The sequence below is a fragment of the Chinchilla lanigera genome, unplaced genomic scaffold (assembly GCF_000276665.1).
Source record: "Chinchilla lanigera isolate Chin_1 unplaced genomic scaffold, ChiLan1.0 scaffold00086, whole genome shotgun sequence".
Classification (NCBI taxonomy): domain Eukaryota; kingdom Metazoa; phylum Chordata; class Mammalia; order Rodentia; family Chinchillidae; genus Chinchilla; species Chinchilla lanigera.
In genome coordinates, this window is record NW_004955487.1 from 6,277,000 (window position 1) to 6,284,005 (window position 7,006).

Consider the following 7,006-nt stretch of genomic DNA (forward strand, 5'->3'; position numbering starts at 1 on the left):
GCTGCATTTTCCTGTTCCTTGCAGCCATCTGTACCACGGATGCTTATGGAGCTGAGGTGAGGCCTTTATCTAGCTCAGAAGCTCACATTGTCTAGTTAGCTTGTACAGCAGTGCGGAGAGAGGAGGAGAAGAGAAGAAGCAGTTGATTCATCTTTTCCAACACGTTTCGGTATGAAAACACGTCTGCTCTCCATGAGCTAATCCCTCATCCTTAACCTTAGCCTCAGGCCCATTTGGATCTATTGTCTGATGGATCCTAGCCCACTCTCTAGTTTCATGCCAGTCCCAGGTTCTCACCCCAGTGAGTGATGCTCTTTATCTTGAACCCCATCTGTCCTCCCTGGGGTGGCGTCAGCTCCATGACTGAGCGACTCCAGATAACTTTATTTGACAGTTATGCAAGAGCCTCTGGCCTTTGCTCATCCTTGCTTGGAACCCTTCTCTCATGTGGCTGCCCCTGTGGGCTGTTCAGAAAATACTGCTCCCCCGTAGAGGGGGACCACACCCCCAGAGAGGAAGGCATCAAACACCCCACTTCACCTACAACTTCTTTACCTGCTTCAGAAGTGCTCTATGCCTCTGCATTACTGAAGAATCCCAAGGGTTTGTCTGTAGATATTCACCGAGTCTGGTGTGTGCATTACTCCTGACTGCATGATCTGGCAGATAAAATACAGTGAGATTCAAAGTTTGCCTTCAGGCTTATGATCTCATTGAAGAGAGGAGACAGGAATTCAAGGAGATTTATTAGGTCTGCATAATGAGGTGAAGAGAAGGGATGGGAAGGCTTGGGGAGAGATAGAGAGATGAGCTCTTGCCTGGTTCTATCACTGACTCTCCTTCTTGGTTGGGAAACTCATTTGTCTTCTTGGATAATAGTTACACTTTTCTCTGTTTTTGAATGAGGTTTCTCGCTTTCATTTGAACAAAGCTTTCTGCTACAGATGAAAAATAAGATTCAAAAACCACTCAAGGGCTGAGGTCCTTCCAGTTCAAAGAGTCTATTTTTCTGTGATGAATCACAGGACAGAGAGATTCATCCAGTCCTGTCTTCATCTTAGCTATGAGAGATTCTAAGTAAAATTCTTGCATGGGTTTTCTGGAGAGATGTAAAAGAAATGCTTGTGTCTGGACTGAGAAGGCATCCACAGCCCCAACAGCCACGGGGGCAAGTCTGGGCTGGCAAGGAAATGAGGTTATTAGCATGTCTTATGGAGTAGTGGATGGCTTGTGGGCTGCAGCTAGCCAGTGTCATGATCCCCACTTTACTAAACTCCTGGTGTTATGGGACACTCACTAAAACAGCAAATGCAATGATGGGTTCAGGAAAAGTTGTGGGTCTCCGGCTCCCATCACATCTTTATTAGAAAGCACTGTCCAGCCACAGTGATGGCTGACCTAGCTATGCTGCATCTGGCACATGGTCTTTGCCCAGGCAGCGCAGGGGACAGAGATGGGGGCACCCATCATGAGGTGGTGACTTTCGTGGGATCCAGAGGACAAGTCTCACTGCAAGTCCTTAGCACAAGGATGGACGTTTATCAAGTGCTATGTAGACAGCTTGTTTCTGCCTTTTCTTTTTCTTCCCCTCCTTTTACTCTCTCTCTCTCTCTCTCTCTCTCTCTCTCTCTCTCTCTCTCTCTCTCTCCCCCTAGTATGGCAGAGGTAATCTAGCTCTTTCTGTTTTGACTTAAAAATCCAGTAAATTCCACCCTTGAGCTGCAGTTACTGACTAGGGGCAAAGATGAAACAAGATTAACCTCAACACGTTGACTTTGGCCAAGTCAAATTCTTGGGCTCTTCCAACCCCCAGGAAGTTTCCAGCTCCACTTCCGCCCAGCGCCCAGTGGGCACATGAGCATAGCCCTTCTTGGGACCGGTCCCATTGCTCAGACATGTTGGTGGTTGTGGTTGCTGGTCCTGTCTGGCTCTCTGTGCTCAGCATTTTCACCCTGCTATGTTAGTTCTGTGGTCTGGGTAGGTCTGGGCTGTTTGGCCATCACGGACTATTCCAATTTCTCCTATGAATGTGGCTTGCTGTTCTGGACTGGTTACTCATTCTGCACTTTGAATAGTGCATGGAATTTTCCATCAGTTATTGCAGCAAAATCATGGCCATTGGAAAGTTAACTAAAATCTCTGACCCAAGCAAGAATGCTTCACACATACTTAGCCACCAGACAGAACACAAGTAAAGACCCTTACTGTGCTCCTTCTGTGTCTGTCTCCCCAGGCCACTAACACACGCTTGCCTGTAGAACAGAGAGATGTCCCTGCAGTCTCCAAGGGACAGAACTTCCAGAGCAGTTCAATTAAAATACACATGGGGTGCACGTTCTCCCACTTAAGGGTCACTTGGCCTCCTGTTTTCTACCTTTCCCTCATCTACTAGACCACCCCTCTGTCTTGTATCCTGGCCTTCTCAGCAGGTTCACAGGACAATGGAACAGAAGCTACCCAGATCTCTCAGACCTTGAGTAGATTCAGAATCTGGGATGGCTAAGAAGCCTGTGGATTGTATAACTTGAATATTTGATCAATATACTAAACCTTTCAAATCTAATATGCTTGACATAGTAGAAATAAGCCGAGCTCAGAAGAGAGGAAATAAGAAACCACCTTTGAGGTGTGTGTCACTGTTTTGAGGCTATTTTTGCTATTTACCAATGCATATGTATTTTCCCTGGGTTACTGTAAAACTTGAGTCTTCTAATTTTTGTTTTGCAGTACTGGGGGTTGAGCCCAGGGCCTTCACATGGAGCTACATCCTCAGCTCTTTTTAAATTTTGAGACAGGTTCTTGCTATATTACTAAATTGGGTAATATAGTATGGTAATTGGTAATTACTATATTACCACTCTGGGCTTGAACATTCAATTCTCCACCTCAGAGTGCTAGGGTTTGGGGCATGTGCCACCATCCCCTGCTTCCTCTGCCTCTTACTAGGAAAGCCACCAAAAGTATTTGCTACATAGAATGCCAGCCTGAAAAGAGAAAGCCCTATGGTTAAGGTGTTGAGTCTTTTCAAAGAAAACATGCTAAAGGCACATTAGTTGTGCCTTTAAAACGAAATTCAACATCAGAATTTTCAGACGAACCATTTGAAGAAGAAAAGCTACTTTAAAGTTTCATTGTAAATATAATTGGTAGCTTATTATTTTCTTAGGGGTTTATCATCTGCATGGCTTTCTAACTTTTGCCTTTTCTGGGAAAATGATTTGGGAAAAGGGCAGGAGGTTTTTTGACAACAGTTTACGGGAAATATAAGATCACAGCCCATATGCATCCCAAGGAGAGCATTCCATGCTCTGTATCACAGATATTATGGAGGAGTGAAATCCAAGCCCAGAAACACTTTGGTAGTGGCTAATTTAAATCCTCATACATATCTCTTTATTTTAGTGAACTGATGCAAAGGAAATTTATTATAGCCAAAGTTTTAATGTCAATTTTTTTTCACAAATTGTGTTTTAATATATATATTTCGCTCCTCCCTTATCTTGGGTACTTTTCTTTGTCACTGAGACACAATATCCAACACTCACAACTTAATGAAGGAAAGCTTTATTTGAGCTCACAGTTTGTAGAGGCTTCAGTCCATGGTCAATTGCTCCAAGGCAGAGTGGCATGGCACAGGTGCCTGGCAGAGGAGAGCTGCTCACAGCATGGGGCACAGGAAGCAAAGAGGGATCAAGGGAGGAGGAGGGTATACACTTCCAGGCCACACCACGAGTGACTCTTCTTCCCAGAAGGCTGCACCTCCCAGTGTCACACTCAGCTATAAACCCATTAGTACACTAATCCAGTATCACAAACCCATGCTGTGATACCCCCCAAGACCCACACCTATGAGTGCATGAGGCTTTGAGAGGGGTATCTAGATAGAAATCACAATAGCCCAATTGCAAAGATTCCATTCTATTTGTCCTCTAAAAGTTTTGTTTTTTACACTTAAATTAATATATTTGAATTAATTTTTATAGAAGCTATGAAGTTGAGGGAATAAGACATATTTACATATTCTTTTTTTTTTTTTTTTTTTTTTTTTTTTGGTTTTTCTCCGGTACCAGGAACCGAACTCACAACCTTGTGCTTGCCAGGCAGGCGCTTTGCCGCTGAGCTAAATCCCCAACCCTACATATTCATTAACTAATTGTTCTAGTACCATCAGTCAAAAAGACTAACTTTTATTGGTTTGGCTTCTTCATCTAAAATCAGAATGGCCACATTTGTGTCTATTTGAGATCTCCCTGTTCTGTCCTATGAAGTGTTTATTTCTTTTCTAACACCACACTGCCTTGGTGTCTGCATTTTGTAGTAAGTTTTAAAATTGGGTAGTGTAATTATTCTAATTTTAGTCATTAAAAGAAAAATTTTAGCTCATCTAATTCCTTTGCTTTTCTCTGTATACTTTACTTATTTTTTAGTTTTTATTTTTGTTAGTCCATGTTTGTAGTACATAATGTTTGCAATCCTTGTTGCGAGTTGGTGCACGTATTTAACACATCTTAATTCTTTTTTCATCTCTTTCCCTTCCCTCCTTTCTTCTTTCCCTTCATCTCTTGATCCCCTTTGTATCTAAGAATGTCGTTTTGGAGAAAAACTATGCAAATATTTAAAAATTAGTTTCCAATGTTTATTGATAGTACAGTCTGTGCCCAACTTACAGTGAATTGGCTTACTCTTCTCTGACTTAATTTTTTTTTACTTTTTGATTGTACCCCAGGACTCAGGGTTGCTACTACTCTTACTTGTGTAGTCCAGGCATGGCTGCAGATGCCTGCTATTTCCTCAGGGTGTAGGTTAGTCCTAGGGTAACAGGAGGGATTCACATAATAGCTCCTGAACAGGGACCCAGTGTGATGTGCCTCCTTTCATGGAAGATGGCCCTGACTCCTTCATGTGGGACTTCTGTGCCGCTTCCATCTTCCTGCCTGGCCCTAGTTGACCAGAAGAGGCAGAGACCATTGGTTGGCTTCCTTCCTGGAGCACCTTGAGTATATCTTACTCTTTGCAATAGGGACCCAAGGATGGGTATTAGTGAGCTCTTCATTGCAGGGACCAAATACCTGAAATATACAATTTAAGGGAGGAGAGGTTGGATCTAGCTCATGGTTTCAGGGGATTCAGTCCATGGTCACCTGCTCCTAGGCAGGAACATCATGGCAGAAGGGAATTGGGGAGCAAAGATGCTCAGTTCATGGTGACTGGGAAGCAGAGCAGGGGAACAGTGCCAAAAAGGAAGAGGCCAGGGACCAGATATGGACCCCAACTTCTCCCCTCCATTCCCTACCCAGACATGTGCTCCACCCATCCCCAAAATGGTCACTGAGCCAGTCAAGTTGACACAGCCAAGCTTAACTATCACAGGATGGAACTCTGAACAGGTAGACGCTCTATTCTCTCCTTCTCCAAGGCCCACTTTCTAAGTCTGCATTTCTTCTCCCACGATGTACCTCTTTTTCAAGGTGTAGGGAATTTTCTCTCCCTTCAGTGGCTACTTTGTCATCTTCTTGTGCTCTGAGTACATCCAAAATACCAGGGCTCAAAAGCCCAAGGTCCTTCTAAGGACTGCAAGAACTCTGGCTTGTCTTATGTCTTTCCCACATGTCAATCTCTATTGTTGTAGGGCCCAGGTACCATGAATAGCTCAGTTTGGGTGACACACCCATTCCTACCCTTAGGAGACAGGATTTGATTTTTGATGAACAAATGACAATGATTTTAAATTTACCTATCCTCCATATTTTACATCTACTGCTGTTTCTTTTAAAATATCACCAGATTTAGAGCATAAGTGTTATTATGATTTCTAGACTGTCCCTCCAAAGTATTATGTGTTTAGAGATGGAGTTTTTGGAAGATGACTGGATCATAGGGTGCTGTGTTCACCCTTGGATTCACCCTTGGATGAGTTCACGGGTGACTGTGCTATTAGACAGTGGGGTCTGCTTGGAAGTGGAGTCCCTGAGGCATGACCTGGACGGGTTTACCTCCCTGCCCAGCTCCTCCCTCCTCTCTCTGCTTCCTGTCCACCATGATATGAGCAGTTCTCCTCCACCAGACCCTTCCATCATGATGTTCCTGCCTTGGAGCCACCCAATTCCCAGCAACAGGAAAGCTGAGAAATATAAGTTCCTTCTGACCAATGCATCAAAGAGTAGTATTGCTATGGCCCTCATGATTATCATAATCACTGTAATACCTTCTTCAAAACCTGGTATGTTCCAGATGCTCTACACAGTCTTTGTCACTTCTGTTCCCAGCCCCCTACCAGTAGGTGTGGCAGGTAGAACTTAAATTGCAAAATTATAAAACCAGTATTTGAAGATTGGAAGAGGGTGATGTAAAGTCATCTCCAATAGAAAAACATGTTTCTTTGGTCCACAAGATGTGAAGAAACTCAACTGAATGTGTGGGGACTTCTAAGAGAAAGAATAAGGCAATCAGAAAGAACCCAAGGACAATTCAAACCCAAGGAGAAGGCTTTGACTGTGACCAAGTAATCCTTGTTCTGATTCTGTACTTACCAGGAAACCTCATGATTTTTTTTATTTGGTGTTTTTTCAAGACAGGGTCTTGCTGTATAGTGTAAGCTGGCTCAAACTCATGATGATCTTCCTGCCCCAGCCTCCTGAGTTCTGGGATTACAGATTTGCACTCAAACTTCCTGATTATAATTTGACTTCACGTGTGATTTCCAGTGGGAAGAAAATTTTGGTGACCATGAGGTTTGTAGCCCAATTCTAGTCCTTTCAGTAACCTGACAACACATCAAGCTCTCAGTAGAGATTCTTGCCTTGAAATGTGTTTGGGAGGGACCGAGGTCCTCAGCCCTGACAAACAAGTACTTCTGTAGAGGAAAGATCAGTTGTCATCTTCAGTACTCCAGACAAGACTGTGTCACCAGATATGAGAAGATGATGTCTAGAGTGTCATGAGGAAGGGGAAGTGTTTCAGACAAGTATGCAAACACAGACGTGGAGCACACTCAGCCACTGGCCAC